The 19,260-nt window shown below is 38.4% G+C and overlaps 2 pseudogenes; both read right to left on the minus strand.

Annotated features, from left to right (window-relative positions):
* Positions 1 to 9,806: 9,806 nt before the first annotated feature.
* On the minus strand, positions 9,807 to 10,723 carry LOC147631864 (uncharacterized; annotated as a pseudogene).
* A 27-nt stretch (positions 10,724 to 10,750) lies between these two features.
* On the minus strand, positions 10,751 to 12,586 carry LOC147631865 (uncharacterized; annotated as a pseudogene).
* Positions 12,587 to 19,260: the final 6,674 nt, after the last annotated feature.

Genomic DNA, 19,260 nt, shown 5'->3' on the forward strand with positions numbered 1-19,260 from the left:
AAGTGTTACTTTTATCATTTTTAATTTTCATGTATAGAAGTATGCATAAAGGATAATTTTTTTTATCAAAAGTGTTACTTTTATCATTTTTAATTTTCATGTATAGAAGTATGCATAAAGGATAATTTTTTTATATCAAAAGTGTTACTTTTATCATTTTTAATTTTCATGCATAGAAGTATGCATAAAGGATATTTTTTTTATAGTAAAAGTGTTGCTTTTATCACATTTGAAATTATTGCATAGAGGTATGCATAAAAGATGATTATTATATTGTAAACATGTTACTTTTGTCATAATTGGTTTTGATGCATAGGGTTATGCATAAAAGATATTTTTATACTAAAAGTGTGATTTTCATCATAAATAGATTTTATGCATAAATTAGATGCATAAGAGAAATTCTTTTATTCTAAAAGTGTAATTCCTACTAAATTGAATTTATGCATAAGAAGATGCATAAAAGATTGATTTTAATTCAAAAGTGTCTTTCTCATCTAAATTGAATTTATGCATAAGAAGATGCATAAAAGATTGATTTTAATTCAAAAGTGTCATTCTCATCTAAAATGAATTTATGCATAGGAAGATCCATAAAAGATTGAATTTTAATTCAAAGTGTCATTCTCATTTAAAATGAATTTATGCATAGGAAGATGCATAAAAGATTGATTTTTATTTCGAAGTGTTAGTATCCTTAAATGGAATTTATGCATAATTAGATGCGTAAAGAAATTTTATATCAAATATAAGAATTCTCTTATATTCTATAAATAGATATGGGAAGGGATAGGATGTGATAAGACGTATATGAGAAGAGTTATGATGTGATAAGATGAGTTAGGATGTGATAAGATGAGTTAAGATGTGATAAGAGACCTATGGGCTGAGTTAGGATGTGATAAGAGACCTATGGGATGAGTTAGGATGTGATAAGATGAGTTAAGATGTGTATGGGATGAGATAAGAAGTGTATGAGATGAGATAAGATGTATATGGGTTGTGATAGGGCGAGAATGGATGTGATGTAAAAGAATAGATATGAAGGCGTATGAGGCCATATGAATGGAAATGTAGAAATAGATGAATGTAGATATGGATGTATGAATGTGAAAGTGGATGTATGCATGAAGATGTATATGCATAGATGTGAATGTGGATGTCGATGTATGCATGAAGATGTATATGCATAGATGTGAATGAGGATGTAGATGTGGATGTATAGATGTGAATGTGAATGTGGATGTATGCATGAGGATGTATATGCATAGATGTGAATGTGGATGTAGATGTGGATGTATAGATGTGAATGGGAATGTGGATGTGGATGTATGTGAATGTGGATGTGAATGGGAATGGGAATGTGGATGTGAATGGGAATGTGGATGTGGATGTGGATGTATGTGAATGTGGATGTAGATGTGGATGTATAGATGTGAATGTGGAATGTGGATGTGGATGTATGTATGTATGTGGATGTAGATGTGGATGTATAGATGTGAATGGGAATGTGGATGTGGATGTATGTGAATGTGGATGTAGATGTGAATGTATAGATGTGAATGTGGAATGTGGATGTGGATGGATGTATGTATGTGGATGTAGATGTGGATGTATAGATGTGAATGAGAATGTGGATGTGGATGTATGTATGTATGTGGATGTGGATGTATGAATGAGGACGTGATAGTGGATGTATGCATGTGGGTGTGGATGTATGGATGTGGATATGGATGTGTATGTATGAATGTGGATACGGGATGTGGATGCATAAATGAGGATGTGAAAATGGAGGTAAGCATGTAGATGTGGATGTATGGATGTGAATGTGGATGTATGGATGTGGATATGGATGTGAATATATGATATATGATGTGAAGGAATCTGAAGTGAAGAGATGGAAAATGATGTGATTGGATGAGTACATATATAAATGGAATGTGGAATAAGTAATGTGGATTAATGAGGGATAATGTGGAAAAATGAGAGTTAATATAGAAACTGTATTTGTAAACTATTGTAAATGCTGTTTGTAAATGGCTGTTTTATGTCAAGAATGCTGGGGAAGCATTTTGACCGTCTTGTGATTAAGGTCGTGGAGACCTAACTGTTAAAGTTGCAACTGCTGACGGAGAGTGAAGCGCTAGGTCACCTGCGAAGGATCCTAGAGGGTGCTGACCATACGGTGCTCGGGCTCTGGGCTGCCTAGGATACCCACACGTGCGTCGAGGAAGATATTGGAACAAGGAGTAAGAGTTGTTTTGTGAAACTGGGCATGGATCTGGTTGATTGACCTTGCTGGTCTTCAATGGATGAGTCCATGGCTCTTTATATGGATCTGTTGGTTGATCTTGCTGATCTTCAACGAGAGTCCATCTTGATTTTTATAAGTGATTATATTGCCGAGTATTATGGGCTAGGAACTATTGAAAAGGCCCCTGTGTGGACAGGTGGTGAGCGTTCTAGTTGCCAATGATGCCATAGATACTCTGATGAAGGAATGATGGGAAATTATGAATCAACCGGATAAATTGGAAGATTGTGATCAGTGGTACTATGGTTTCATTAAAGGATTGTTTTAAAGTTAGCTGATGCTAAGAAAAAGGCAATTTCATATTGTTTTCTTAGCTGATGCTAAGAAAAAGGCAATTTCATATTGGGTGTGTAAGTGGTGTGGCTAGTTTTATGTTTGCATGAACTTCCGGCTAGGGGGCCTTGGAACTCTTTTCCTTGGTACCCAGGACAAAACCTAACCAAATTCCAAATTGGATCCCATCACTACAGTGGTTGGGCGGTTGGCTAACCCATGGGATCGGATGGGGTTAGGCTGGACTGATGGATCCGTAAATCGAGACTCAATTTTTGTTATTACGATAGATAAAGTAAATCCCGGATAGTAATTGTTCTATGGATAGGAATCAACGGCTGTGCCTCTTGATGGGGAAAAAAGCGTTGATCCCAATGATCCAAGTGCAAGTTTCTTCCTTGATCCGACCGAGTATCTTTATAGGTGCAGTCGGATCAGCGTGATCAGTAATGATCTTGACTATGTTAGAGTAAAAAGTTATCTTGGTGGAATCACCCGTGCTTTCCGGGTAAGGGGAGTTTTTCCGGGTTCGGTTTTGGAAAAACCGACGGATTAGTCTCTTGTTCTCGGATATCCGTTGGACGAGGCCCCGAGTGTGGGTCCCTGCCCCGCGCATGAAGTGCTACTTCCGTTGCTAGTACCCCGAATCCGACGCATGGTGGGGACAGGGATCTCACAAAGTTTTTGACCGTCAGCTTGGGGACGTCACTCATAAATATGTAAGCATAGCACGTGGGTTCAACAGAAGGGATTTTTTAAAATCCCTTTCTTACACATTTTTTACATACAGAAGGGTACGATTTAAAGGGGGTATTCATAGGTTGAATAGAAAAAGGGTATGTTCTATTCATGAAAAATTCATGATAAGGGATTTTTCAAATAGGCCTTGAACACACGTGATACAAAGGGTTTACTTCTAGTGAACCCCCCAAGACCGTCAGTAGACTAGGTTGTTTGATTATCAGTTAAGAAAACTAAATGGTGACTATTAGCAAGTCATAGGCAATCAGTAGACCGTTGTTTTGATAGCAGGTTTTCAGATATCAACAGTAGGTCATCAGCACGTTGTTGACCATCAGTAGATCAAGTTATCTAACACCAAGGGTATGAGTCTAGCGTCCAGCTAACCTTATTGGTGTTGTGTGTTTTGTAAATGATTTCTCACAATCAATAGTAGCTCTAAATCATATCCTAATATCTTCTTCGAGCATAAAATGTCAAGGGCCATGACCAACTTCAACTTTATTGGATTGTTTCTTTGATGTTTGGTCTGTTCTTGGAAATGTATTGCTACATTATACAAGCACTCCACTTTCTTACTTTTCCCCCTTTGTATTGCTACATTGTACAAGCACTAGTCGTTGGTAGCTTGACTAAATGATGGTCACAAAATACCATTAGTTTAACCATGTATTTTCATTGTCCAAAGTTATAAGACAAAGAACACTTTGAACGTGTGGGGCATTGTGAAGTCCAAATAGCTTGCTATTAGCATTATCCTTCTTTTTTAAGTAATTTATGTTATCTTTTTAAATTATTTGAAACCTTGTGGTGTATGATGCACACATGCCTACACTTGTAGACTAGGTTCGATTCCCAACAAGGCCATACTCTGTATATGCATCAAATACACAATATCTTGCATTGTTTTTTGCATTAAGGTGTAATCTACACTCAATCTTCTCCTAAATTGCACTTGCTTTCTTAAGATAACAATTTTGTGAACTAGTTTGCTTAAACTTTCACAAGCTTAACACTCATTTTTGAAGATTAATACTAGACCACTTACAACTTAATCTAAGGATAATATTCACCAACCACTATTGTTTTGCATGAACATTTGTTGGCCTTTCAACTGTTTCTTAGTATTTCAACTATTTTGCTGTAAAAAATCAACAAGAACCGTAATATATAGCAAAGAGATGCAAACAATGTGTAAGATTTTGACAAATATCACGCACAACTATGAATCTTGGCACCAATTTTTCTCTCTGCACGTGAATCTTCAATTCTACACCAATCCTTAAATAGATCTTCTTTATTCTTAAACTTTGCACTTGAATCTGTAACTCTGTACTTGAAACTGCACAGCAAACTGTATTCTGCACACTTTCTTTAAACTTGCACCAAGATTTTTCATAGTAACCTTCTTCTTGCAGTATTTCATCAAGAACTCATAAATTTGGCAACCTAGGGTTTCAATCTTGAAGAAATAAGAGCTCTAAGGATTAATCTTTGAAAAAACTATACTCTCCCTAAGAAAGATAATGCAAGAAATCACTCAAAACTAGTTATTCAAACTTTTGTAAACCCTAATATTGAGAATCCAAAAAATTTAAAAAATTCTAGATCAAGAAATTTAAGAAAATCAAGCACTAAAGTGGATTAGGGTTTCTCATAATAGTGATTAATATAAATTAAAAAATAATTAACATAAATTTCATTGCTAATCTTCTCAAATCAAGAAATTAGCAAATCTTAAAACTGTGTAAAAATTAATTTCGAAAATGATTAAGGCTCGAATCGCTCTTTAATCACAACACCAAGATAAAAACCAAGAGATAATCCATAAAATGTTTGAAAATCCTAAATTTACAAGAAAACACAAAAATTTAGGGTTTCACTAATCTAAGAATAACAAAACCTAAACTAGGATCAAAGATCAAGCTCTAATACTAATGCAAGAAAGGTTTGCACTCATAATGGAGTACACACATAGCTTCTCAAGAGGGAGAGCTCAGGCAAGAAGCTGACAAAAAATGGTAATATGTCAAAACTATACAATATCCTAGGGATGGTGCCATCTATAGTCCCAAGGCCCCAATATGCCCTACACAACATAAGTGCAAATGCCCCTAATCCCCATGTGCCTAGGTCCATCCCCCATATGTATGTGCTCAATAAAATCCCTTCATTACATATGTATTAAAGAGCTTGGAAGGGTTGAATACAGAGGTGAGATAGCCTAAAAATAGATAGAGCTTGAAAGGATTGAATACTGAGGTTATAGGAAGATAAGAGATTTCAGGATGCATTTTTTTTATCACAAATATATAACAATATTTTCTAATAAAAATAATATCAAATGAAAGATTTTCTAAGATGATTATAAAAAGAAGCTAGCAAAAGTTGGAGAAATAGTGGAGATTTCTAGTGAAAGTGGAAAAGGAGATAATAAGAAGGATAGTAAATAATACTAATAATATGGATGTTAGATTTCATGGTGGATTGTAGATTAGGATTAGCATAGTGGATTAAACAAAAACATGCACAACATTGAATGATTAAATGATATAGAATGCAAACTTATTCTTCCATTACATGTTTCCTCTTAAATATGTGCAAGTACATAGTTTAATTACATCAGTAATAATGAGGTTGGTAATCCACCTCAAACATCACCCCCACCTCTCCATAATTCTCTCCTTGATTCTAGCTCATCAACCAGGTTACATTCTCTCCTCCATGATCTCTCACCTACCAGATTCTCCATGAATGGATTCTACCTACTTGGATGAATTCTTTTAATACTTTACTACTTGGTCATTACACCTTTGACCTTTTCACACATTTACTCTAAGGTTATGCTTCATAGTATATCCCTCATTCCCAACATGTATACGTAAATTTTATCCAACAATCCCTCCCTCAAATTGATGATCCTCAACTCTAGTAGTAGTACCATGGGAAGCTATGTAGCTTGATCATACACGTACCAACACCTATGCCCCCAGCCTTGTACTCATCCCAGTTGCAGTGGTAGTAGACTCATTTGGGCGCCCTAGCCCCAAAATGATCTCACTTCAAATTTGGTCTATGGGTTTAAAAAATGAGACAATTAAATTATCATATATGATTTACATATGAGTTAGGATCCTTCTGAGCACTTACAGGGCCCAATCAATGTCAACAAAATTGGCCTCATGAGGCACTACAACATAAGCACGTTCTTCTTCATCTTCCACCTCCACTAGGTTTGTAGATAGCCTCTTCATGGTGTAGCACACGTTCTCGAGGTGTCCAGGCTTACCATAGAAGTTTGTCCCTTCAAATTTATCTATCTCGGTGGTGGCCATTAGGGAAGGTCTTCCTTTAGAGAGGAAATGTCTAGCCTCTTTACAAGAAAATAAAATATTAATGCAAAGATTAATCCCAAATGATTTAAGTAATGAGCCCTCTAAGAATGAGATATGCATGAGAATAAATGTGGCACAAATTTAATTCTGAAATTTGATTCCAACAGCTAATATAGTCATCTAATTTAGACAGTCGAGTCCAATTAGCTGATTTAAGTAATGAGTCTTCCGAGAATAAGATATGCATAAGAATAAATGTGGAACAAAATCTAAGAATGTGGAGCTAAATATGATTCAACAATTGATTTAGATAGCTGAGTCCGATAGCTGACTCTAAAATCTGTCTCAGGCAGCTAACTTGCATAGCTACTCTGAAATCAGACTCACACAGCTGACTCCAAAATTTGGCTCGGAGAGCTAATTCAGCCTGCTAATGTAGATAGTTGACTCCAAGAGCTGATTCAGCCAGCTGATATAGATAGCTGATTTAGCTAGCTAATGTAGATAGCTGACTCCAAGAACTGATGTAGATAGTTGATTTAGATACCTAATTTAGACATCTGATTGAGATAGTTGATTCAACATTTTGATTCTGCATTCCGATTCCATTGGCGGCGCGGCTGATTTAGTGAACCTTACCAAAACAAGTAAACTCAGCCAAGAAAGTCAGCACCCAGCCAGCAAGTGTGGTAAGAGATGGTCCTATCAGAGCACGTGTGGCAACAAGTGGTGACTATTAGCATGTCATTACTAGTCAGTAGAGCAGGTTGTTGACTGCCACCAATAGGTCGTCAGATATCAACAGCAGGTCATCAGATTGTGAGCAGGTTGTTGAGTGTCAGTAGACCACGTCCTCTGATTATTAGTAGAGAAAAATAGATGGCGACTATTAGCAGGTCATTGGCAGTGAGTAGAGAAGGTCATTGACTGTCCAACAGCAGCAGGTTGTCGGATATTAAGCAGGTCATCAGATTGCCAGTAGGAGGTTGTTAACCATGAGTAGATCAGGTTATCTGACACCAAGGGTATGTGTCTAGCATTCAGCTAACCTTATTGGTGTTGTGTGGTCTGTAAATGATTTCTCATAATCAATAGTAGCTCTGAATCATATCCTAATATCTTCTTTGAGCATAAAATGTCAAGGGCCATGACCAACTTCAACTTTACTGGATTATTTCTATGATGTTTGGTTTGTTGTTTAGAAATGTCTGGAGATTTGGAGGGCACTCCACTTGCTTACTTTTCCCCTTTGTATTGCTGCATTGCACAAGCGCTAGTCATTTGTTGGCAACTTGACTACATGATAGTCATAAAATACCATTAATTTAACCATGTATTCTCATTGTCCAAGGTTATAATACAAAGAACACTTTGAACATATGGGGCATTGTGAAGTCCAAATGTCTTTCTATTAACATTATCCATTTTCCTTAACCAATTTTTGTTGTGGTTTTGAATTGTTTGAAACCCTTGTGGTATATGGTGCACACAGGCCTACACCTATAGACCAGGTTAGATTCCCAACAAGGCCATACTCTGTATATGCATCAAATACACAATATCTTGCACTGTTTTTTACATTAAGGTGCAATCTGCACTCAATCTTTTCCTAAATTGCACTTGCTTTCTTAAGATAGCCATTTTGTGAACTAGTTTGCTTAAAATTTCACAAGCTTAACACTAATTTTTGAAGATTAATACTCGTTCACTTACAACTTAATCTAAGGATAATCTTCACAATCCACTACTGTTTAATCTTTCTTTGCAAATATTTCTTTGCATTTCAATAGTTTCTTAGTATTTCAACTATTTTGTTGCAAAGAAATCAACAAGAACCGTAACATATATCAAAGAGATGCAAAGAATGTGCAGGATTTTTACAAATATCAAGCACAACTGTAAAGTTTTACACTAATCTTGCTCTTTGCACATGAATCTTCAATTCTACTTTAATCTTGAAATAGATCTTCATTGTTATTTAACTTGTCACTTGAATCTTTAACTCTATATTGAAACCTCATAGCTGATACCGCTAGATGATGTAGATAGCTGATTTAGATACCTAATTCAGACATCTGATTCAGATAATTGATTTAACATTTTAATTCAGCATTCGGATTCAATCAACTGATTTAGTAAACCTTGCCCCAAAAAAAGTAAACCCGGCCAAGAAAGTCAGACCCACTGTTACCACAACAGGTGTGGTAACAAGTGGTTCCTATCAATGCAGGTGTGGCAACAGGTGGGGCCTATTACTAAGTCATTGGCAGTGTGAGTAGAGTAGATCAGTGACTATCAGCAGTAGGTCATCAGATGTCAACAACACATGACAGGTTGTCGATCGTCAGTAGACCAGGTCGTCTGATTATTAGTAGAGAAAAATAAGTGGAGGCTATTAGCAAGTCATAGGCAATCAATAGAGCAGGTCGTTGACTATCAGCACATGCGATTGTCAGATATCAACAGCAAGTCATCAGATTGTTAGCAGCAGGCAGGTTGTCAACCCCCATCAGTAGATCAAGTTTTCTGACACCAAGGGTATGTGTCTAGCATTCAGCTAACCTTATTGGTGTTGTGTGGTCTGTAAATGATTTCTCACAATCAATAGTAGCTTTGAATCATATCCTAATATCTTCTTCAAGAATAAAATGTCAAGGGCCATGACCAACTTTAACTTTAATGGATTATTTCTTTGATGTTTTGTTTGTTGTTGGAAATGTCTAGATACTTGGAGGGCACTCCACTTGCTTTACTTTTCCCCTTTGTATTGCTACATTGCACAAGTGCTAGCCGTTGGCAGCTTGACTACATGATGTTCACAAAATATGACTACATGATGTTCACAAAATGAAGGGACCTCGGGGTGTGCACGGATGCTGTGCTGTGTGAGAGAGGAGATGAAGGAGAAGAGGAACACACAGAATGTGGGTGGGGAGACCTCAAAAGTGGCAACACCCTATACACACTATAGTATATATATGTATAAGGTACAATCATCAGTGGGCGCTCGCCCAAGGCATGGGCGGCCGAACAAAGGCAATGCGCCTCTGACCCCAACAACCTCCCACTCAGAGGCGAATGTGCCGCTGAATAAGAGAACCTAGTCTAATGACTAATGTACAAGACTGATGAGTGAGAACCACACTCATCCACTGCCCACAGATGGTCTATAATCGTGTGCATCCAACTGTCCTGCTCCCGTGTAAGTCCATACACCACCAGACATACCACACACATCCTGCAAGTATGTATGTAATACCTGCATAACTCCCCCATGCGCTATGCCAGCATCAGTCACACCGAAAGACTGATAGCAAATGCTCCCACTGCAGCTGCTATATCCGATCTCGAGATCAACATCTCGTACATGAGACCGCCAAATGCTGATGCAGCACTAGCTAAACCTGCTAGCCGTACTGAACATGCATCAACATGAATGTCCCTGGCAATAGGCATCTCTGGTTGACTAGGCATGTCAACCCCATGCATCTCCTGAGTGTCTACAAAAGACGCATAATCCTGCTGTGCAACCTCAGAGCAAGCCTGCTGCTCTAGGTGTCTAGTCAAAGACGAATCCTGCACAACAAAATCCTCATGCTCACTGTCAAACATAGTGAGAAATGACTGCATAATAGCTGACTCTGGGATGGTCGTCACCTCCCTGACATCCATAAGGATCGGATCCATGTATGTCCTGACATAACCATATTAGCCTCTAGCATGAGCATATCAAAGTCAGACTGTGTCACAGATGCCGCATCAACATCTATACTAGCAGTCAAGTCAATCCTATCAATCTGTGTCTGTAGGGAGCAGATCCGCTCTACCTCTGTATGCACAAACTCTGACAACTGCTGTGTCTCACTAGAGCAATCCCGCTCTACCTCTGAACCTGCAGATATATCCTGCACAACATCATGCTCAATCTCGAGCATTCAAGAAATGACTGCATCATAGCTAATGTCTCAGCATCCATATCTGATGTCTCATCTTGCTGTGACTCACTAGAGCACTCTCACTCTACCTTTGTCTCCACAGAGTCTATTGACATGTCCTGCATAGCTACATGCTTTGTCTCCTGAGCATACTAGAGCATACTCGCAAATGAGACACGTCTCGTCTTCCGCTCCTCACATGTCAGTAATGCAATCGAGACTATGCCGTCTCGTACCTGATCCACGTGCATAGGGTAAAGCATGCCACCCCTGGCACCTCTTGCAATGACCAGCGAACCCAATTGCATCGTAAAAGATTGCTCTCGAAGCAAAATATGGCATCCACAATCTTTGAGCTGACTAACTGAGATCAAACTCACTCTCAAGTTTGGTACATATCGCACATGTCATAGCAAATACGATCCACCACACTCGACAATGATAGTCTCACATCTCCTACACCAACTATGTCATGCATTGAACCATCAGACAAGTGCACACTGCCAAGCATTCTGCTAGAATAGCTATAAAACCACTCACGACATGACGTGACATGAAACGTAGCATCCACATCTAGCAACCACTGCAAAGGAAGTGCACGATCCTCATGCATAACAACATCTAGTGCATAACTCGAAGCAAATGTGACATCGCCGTCACTCGTCCGTGTACTCAGACACTGCATCTGCTCCCTCAACTGTCAAATCAACTGAGCTAACTGCATCTGTGAGACAACCATGTCTCCTGCATTGTCGCATACGACGAAAACAACGTCGTCGAATGACCACAATGCCAACATGTAACCTGTCGACGTATACGTGAATGCCTCTGTCTCACATGAGTCCTGGATGACTCAGATCCATCATACATCTCATGTAATCTCTGCCACAATGCTCTTGTAGTCATCTCATGCATAACAAGAGCAAAAATAGACTCCACAAGGAACAAGCGGATCGTAGATAATGCCAGCTTATCTAGCTCCTACCACTGATCGCGTCAGACATACGAGCAGGTCTACCTGCATCACCACTCAATGGTCCATGCAACCCTCACTATGTCAATGCATCAAGCATACACTCTCGCCATGCCACAAAGTCTGACCCATCAAACATGAGCATCTGTGCGAGGTCACAATCTAATCGATCACTTGTCTCTGCCATGAGAACAACGTAGCAAACTAGCAGGCAAAATCGTGAGACAATCTCTGTCAATGAGCGTAAAGCTCCCACAGTGTCTATACATAAGCTGCTGTACCTGCTCTATCACAACACTGCAATCCCGTAAGCTAATCACCAAGCTCACGCTGTGCGGTATCGATGCATACACGCACTAATCTCCCACTTGCAAAGAACACTGCACGTAAATCCTGAGTGCTATCGCAATCGTAACCTAGATCGCATCAACCAATGCGCATAAAACTCCTAGAAAAATTTTGCCAGGATCCGGCAAAACGGCTATAAACCCAATAACCAGTATAACTGCCTGTAAGCTCAAGACCATGAGCATCCAAACCACACTCAATATACATGCATAAACCTCTGCAAATCTATGTCCAAACCGTAGTACCTGTCTCTGAGCGTAACTCAAGCTCATGCTGCGCATATATCCACAGTCACATACATGTGAGCAACGTAGCTCAAAATGTCTGCCAATCCGTAACGCAAACAAAAGACCTGCGACTAAAATCTGCTCACGTAGAGCATATGCACACAAAAGAGACCTATAATGCTCACAAACGAGCAATGTGTACCGTAATCGCATACATGAGTCAAAGCATGTAGAGAAAACCTATAACTAGAGAGAAAACACTCAACCGGCTGCACTCCTCTGCGCACTCTCCAGAGCACACTATGGATAAGGCTGAGAAGAGGCGTTCCCATGCCGTCGCAAGCGCCGCCAAGGCTCCCGGCTCGCAGATCTATCTCCGCTCTTGCAAATCTGCACTCGCAACAGCACCACAACTCTCGAAGCTCCGCTGCGAGCTCCATCCACGCACACGTGCGTTGCGCACACGCTGCGCTCCACACTCTGATACCAGTTGAAGGGACCTCGGGGTGTGCACTAATGCTGTGCTGTGCGAGAGAGGAGATGAAGGAGAAGAGGAACACACAGAATGTGGGTGGGGAGACCTCAAAAAGTGGCAACCCCCTATACACACTATAGTATATATATGTATAAGGTACAATCATCAGTGCCTTGGGCACCCACCAAGGCATGGGCGGTCGGACAAAGGCAATGCGCCTCTGACCCCAACACAAAATATGACTACATGATGATGGTCAGAAAATACCATTAATTTAACCATATATTCTCATTGTCCAAGGTTATAAGACAAAGAACACTTTGAACATATGGGGCATTGTGAAGTCCAAATGGCTTGCTATTAACATTATCCTGTAGCATTATATAGTAGTGATGTGTGTGAACACACTTAGGACCACCGCGGAGGTTATAAGACAAAGAACACGTTGAACATATGGGGCATTGTGAAGTCCAAATGCATTAGGAACTCAATGGAGTCTTCTTGGGCCCTTTTATTTGGCAGTTTAAGGGAGTCAAACCTTTTCTCTTAAGAAGAAACGTTTTCTAATTTGAAGCTTCAAAACGGCTACTTTATTCGAATTTGAATTTTGGGGGGGAAATGGAATTTAAAATCTAGCAGATAAAACCATATCATGTAACATATCTATGGAAAGCTCTGGATGCGTAGATCATGGATTTGTAATCTCCGCTCAAATCGGAGCTTGTATGTAGAAGTTATGGAGGTCCGAAAATTGTAAAATTGCCCCCTCCTCTTTTTGGGGGAAAAAGTGCACCCTTTGACCACTCTTACACCTCTCTTACAAACCATTGGTTTTTGCTTACATGGCGGGCTCCTATTTGTCAAAAAGTTAAACGTTTCCATAACCTCATGGCAAATTAAAGGGCCCAAAAAGACTCCATTGAGTTCCTAATGGGCTTGCTATTAACATTATCCTGTAGCATATATTCTCATTGTCCAAGGTTATAAGACAAAGAACACTTTGAACATATGGGGCATTGTGAAGTCCAAATGGCTTGCTATTAACATTATCCTGTAGCATTATATAGTAGTGATGTGTGTGAATATACTTAGGACCACCGAGGCACTTTTTTCCTCACTAGGAGGTTTTTTTCCCCGTGCGTATGTACACAGTCCTCTTATCTACTCATTTTGGGGTGTGTACTTATCTTTTGTTGTTCCTCCTATAGAAGCTCCACCTCCATGTCTTGTATTTTTGAAATAAACCCTTCTTGCTTTATAATGTGATTTCTCCATCCCTTGGGTACTCCACATGTCGAGCGATCCATACTTGTTCATGAAATATGCACCATGCGCATAAACTATGTGTTGTACACATGACAATAGAATTTAATTAGAAAAAGTCAAGGTTAAAACACCAGTTTATTTTTTTACTGTACAACTTACCATATAGTGTGTTACTTTACTCTCTCCCCAAGCACCTAGCACACTTTTGGTGAATTCTATGATATGTTGTTGGAATGACGTTCTTGGACAGTTGTGCTACTTTGATTCATAATACGAACCATGTTATTGAAATTTATCCAAAGCTGTTTGTGCATATTTACAAGAGCTGGCATTGGACAATCTACATTTGTGGTGATTGCACACAGGTCTCTCCAGAGTCCCCAAGTCTTCTTTGAACTCTCTATGTTTGTTGGCTTCTCCAAAAATCTCCTTGCCGTTTTTGATCCAGTCATGGAGACCTTTTGAGCAACCTCGTATGACATACCAGAGGCCTGCTTGTAAGATTCCTCCCCACGCTCTCAAGATGTCCAGTATCTTCCCCTATAATCAAATCCCTCTTCAAAAAATAAAAGATCTTGTTTCTACCTGTTTTGGCCTAGAGAGAGATTATTCAGATTTTAAATATTTTTGGATGGAAAAATATATCTTCTTATTAAAATAAGTTCCCCCGAAATAGAAGCTCAAAAATATTTTCAGAAGGTACATTAGAAATCAAGTATAATCTGTTCAAGAGGCCTTATCCTAGGGGTCCAGATTTTCTAGATTTTTAAAAAATTTTAAATTAAGGTTTTGAGGGGCCAATCAGATTCATCCAAATGTGTGGAGAAGATAAATAGAAGAAATAAAGAAAATCCCCCCAAAAATGAGTAAATACTCACATAAGATGAAGAGTGGTGGACTAAGGACCAAAGGAATTACTAAAAAAATGGATTTTTAACACCTCACAATGGGAATTCCCCCCTCATGAAGGAGGCGCCTACTTCACATGTGTGGTGGAGTTTGAAATTATCAAAAATTGAGATATTTCATCTCTCCTCTCTCCTCTCTCCTAATTCAAGTCTAGTTCCAAAAAGTAAGCTAAAATGACCTAAAAATGGTCAAAAATTGACCAAACTGATCTGGAAAATTCTAGAATCAGTTTGCTTGGTTAGAAGCTCACTTTTTTCCTTAAATAGAAGCCTCCCCCTTTGTTGAAGCTTAATAGTATTTTATGCACTGTTACTCTACTCCTCCCAAGAGCCAAGAACTGTGAATTTCTTCATAATTCACTAGTTTTTGACCATTCCCTCTTCTAAAGAATTGGTGGCCACTCTTGTTGCAAACAAGAGTAGATCCCTCAAACCATCAAGCCAAAGGAAAGCTCCCAAAATTTCATGCAAGCAAGAAATCTTACTTTTTCTTATTCTTTTAATGGTTTATTAAATTGTTTGTTATCTTAAAATGATAAACAGATGCTATGAATTCTTGGAAAGGCTTTCCCCCTCTCTCATTCTTAAAATCAGCCATTCTTTATCCTAGTTAAGTGATCTAATTGTTGGAATTAAACTTTTTATATTGTTTCTCTCTTAAAAGTGAGAATTGATTAGTTTAGAATGTTTTAAACCAATTGGTGATAATTCCTAAGAAGATTAAGGTTAGAAAATTTAAAAAATGGTCAGTCATACAAAGGAGGTTATGGCAAAATTTTCTAAAAATTTAAGAAATAAATTTCATCTTTTATTAATCAAAAAGAGTAATCCCTATCGTTTGTGTATTCTAAAAGTGTCATTTTCATTCATGCATAGAAAGATGCATATTGATTTTTTTTTTATAAAAGAGTAATTTTTAATAGAATTAAATTCTATGCATAGAAAGATGCATATTGATTATTTTTTTTATTATAAAAGAGTGATTTTCAATAGAATTAAATTCTATGCATATAAAGATGCATATTGATTATTTTTTTTCCAATGTGTTAATTTCATCAAAATGGATTTTATGCATAAATAGATGCATAAAAGAATATATTCTTTTATTAGAAAAGTGTTACTTTCATTAAAAATGGATTTTATGCATAAAAAGATGCATAAAAGATTTTTTTTAAATTTTAAAAGTGTTACTTTCATCAAAATGGATTTTATGCATAAATAGATGCATAAAAGAATATTTATTATTATTATAAAAGTGTTACTTTCATCAAAATGGATTTTTATGCATAGATAGATGCATAAAAGAATATTTTTATTATAAAAGTGTTACTTTCATTAAAATGGAATTTTATGCATAAAATGATGCATAAAAGAAAAATTTTTTAATTGTAAAAGTGTTACTTTCACCAATATTGATTTTTATGCATAAAATGATGCATAAAAGAATTTTTTTAAATCAAAATAAGAGTTCACTTTAATCCTATGTTTAAATCCCATGAATAAGTAAATACTCAGTGAAGGAAAATTATATCGTTTTATATTCTCTAGGATGGTAATGAGAAAATTCAGAAAAACTATCGAAGTCAGAATTTTAGAGATAAATGACTAATTTATTCCTCATAGGAATTCGTGTTTAGTTTTGAATTCAGTAAAGTAGTAATTGAAATATTTCCTTCGAGAAAGATAGTTCAGGGAGAACCTTTCCAGATTCAAACCCTGAATCAGACTATGACCAAGACGTAACTCCTTCATCAGTTTCAAAGTAAGGCCCAATTTAAAATCAGGATGATGCGGGAAGATTCAGAAGTGAAGGAAGACCCTTCCCCCATAACACTTTCTCATCAGGAGCCCCACCTATTTCACAGATTCAGAGGGATGAGCTCAAAAGTGAGAACCGGTGCTTTGGTGGATGCCAGGGTTTTGGTCACCAGCTGAAAGACTGCCCGAATCCTGCCATGTCAAGGGGACAGGGAAGTCAAGGACCGAGAGTGCAAAGACCAACCCCTTCCTATTAGTCAAATCAAGGTCCAAATCAAGGTCCATCTCTCCCAAATCATGGAAATCCCAGAAGAACTCCAGCTTAGCCGTTTGCCTCTGTCCAGAGTAGCCTCAGAACTCCTTCCCATAACTGGGGCAACCAAAGAGAAAGAGTCCCGTCTCAGACTGTAGCTGCCAGAGCAGTCACAATTGCAGAAGTAGTGGAAGAGGAAAGAGGACAGATTTATGCTGCAATTGAAAACCAAGGGCCAAATCGCCAATTCTCCGTCATTCATACTCCAGCTGAGTATCAGGGTAAGCCTTTTAAGCTTTTGATTGATTCAGGTAGTACTCATTCTTTCATTTCCCCTGGATGCTTGCGTAAGCTAGTCTTAGATCAAAAATCAGGGAAACCTATGCAAGTTGAATTGGCAAGTGGAAAGATTCTTTTCACTCACCTTGAGACAGATCGTATTCAGTTCAATTTAGATGGGAATTTAACTGACTGTCAGTTCAGAGTTATACCTTTGGTAGTTTTTGACGGGATCCTTGGAATGGATTGGCTCCACAAAAATCAAGCTGACATTCACTGTCATAATGGAACCATCTCCTTCCGTGACCTTCACGAAAACAAAGTTCAATGAACCGGAATTTCAGGATCCCCTAGTCCGCAGTTAGTAAAAGCTTCTAAGTTACTAAAAGGACTTAGAAAGAAGCAGCGCATTTATCTTGTTAAAATGAATCCGGTAGACTCAAAGTTAAAAGCTAAAGAACCTGAATGGTTAAGTGAATATGATGATTTATTCCCAGCAGAATTAACAGAGATGCCCCCAATTCGGGAAGTAGATCATGTCATAGAATTGACCCCCCACCAGAGCTCAGCCAGTAGCCTTGCGCACGTACAAAATGCCAGTTCTTGAAGCCATCAAACTCAAGGAATAGCTTAGATATAGCTGTTAGAACAAGGGTTTGTAAGACCCAGTGTTTCATCTTGGGGTGCGCGAGTTCTCTTTCAGAAAAAGAAAGATGGAACGCTAAGACTCTGTGTGGACTACATAGGTCTCAATTAGCTAACAGTTAAGAATAAGTATCCTATCCCTAGAATTGATGAGCTTCTGGAAAGGCTAAGTGGAGCCTAGATCTTCACTAAATGGAGCCCAGATCTTCACAAAGATAGATCTCAAATCAGGGTATTATCAAATCAGGATTAATGAGCAAGATATGCCGAAGACAGCCCCATCAATACTCGGTATGGGCATTATGAATTCACTGTCATGCCGTTTGGATTGATAAATGCCCCACCTACATTCAATCGCTTACTACACGACATTCTCAAAGAATACTTAGATGATTTCGTTCTTGTTTTCTTTGATGATATTCTGATTTACTCAAAGAATACAGCTGCCCATGAAGCTCATGTCAGAAAAGTTCTTGAGATTCTAAGGAAGCACCAACTCTTTGCAAAAAAGAGCAAATGCACTTTCTCTGCTGACCATGTTGAATACTTGGGCTTTCTGGTATCCAAAGATGAAATTTCTCCAGAGCGAAAGTCCAAGCAGTCATAGATTGGCCTGAACCAAAGACAGTGAAAGAAGTCAGAGGATTCTTGGGATTGACTGGTTGGTATAGAATTTTTATACCAAAGTATGCTCTCATAGCTTTCCCCCCGACAAATCTTCTCAAGAAGAATATCTTGTTTCAATGGTATGCCAAGTGCTAGAGTGCTTTTGATAAGCTGAAAATCGCCTTGGTAACCAATCCTGTTCTAAAGCTGCCAGATTTCTCTCTACCCTTTGAGGTAGTATAACTGATGCCAGTGGTTTTGCCCTGGGAGGTGCACGCATGCAGGAAGGTCATGCAGTGGCCTATGAATCCCGAAAACTCAGAACGCATGAGAGGAATTATGCTGTCCATGACCTGGAACTACTTTCAGTAGTATATGCCCTAAAGTTGTGGAGACATTACCTACTGGGTCAAACATTCACTTTGATGACCGATCATTAGAGCTTAAATTGGATCTTCACTCAGAAGGATCTCAACATGCGCCAGAGAAGGTGGATGCAGACTCTGCAAGAATTTGATTTTGAAATCAAGTACTACCCGGAAAAGAAAATGTGGTAGCAGATGCCCTCAGCAGAAAAGCCTCCTTGCTTGCAATTACTGTAGTGTCAAATCCTTTGATTATTGAAGCAAGAGAGAAGATCATGTAGGATAGATTCTTTGGTCCTATTGCTACCCTACTTATGCAGGAAAGCAAAACTCCACAGGAGTTGAACCGATTTCAAGGGTACAAAACCTGGATGATGGAATTATGTATTATAATCGTCGCAGGCTATGCATTCCCAATGATGAGGGAACTAAGGGTCAAATTTTGAATGAAGTCCATGACAGCCTTATTGCAGGACATCCAGGTTTCATCAAGACCTACATGTCTGTGAAGAAAAGCTTCTTTTGGCCTAGTCTAAAAAAGGATGTGCTTAATCATGTA

The sequence above is a fragment of the Cibotium barometz genome, chromosome 14 (assembly GCF_041138505.1).
Source record: "Cibotium barometz isolate CiBa-2024 chromosome 14, ASM4113850v1, whole genome shotgun sequence".
Classification (NCBI taxonomy): domain Eukaryota; kingdom Viridiplantae; phylum Streptophyta; class Polypodiopsida; order Cyatheales; family Cibotiaceae; genus Cibotium; species Cibotium barometz.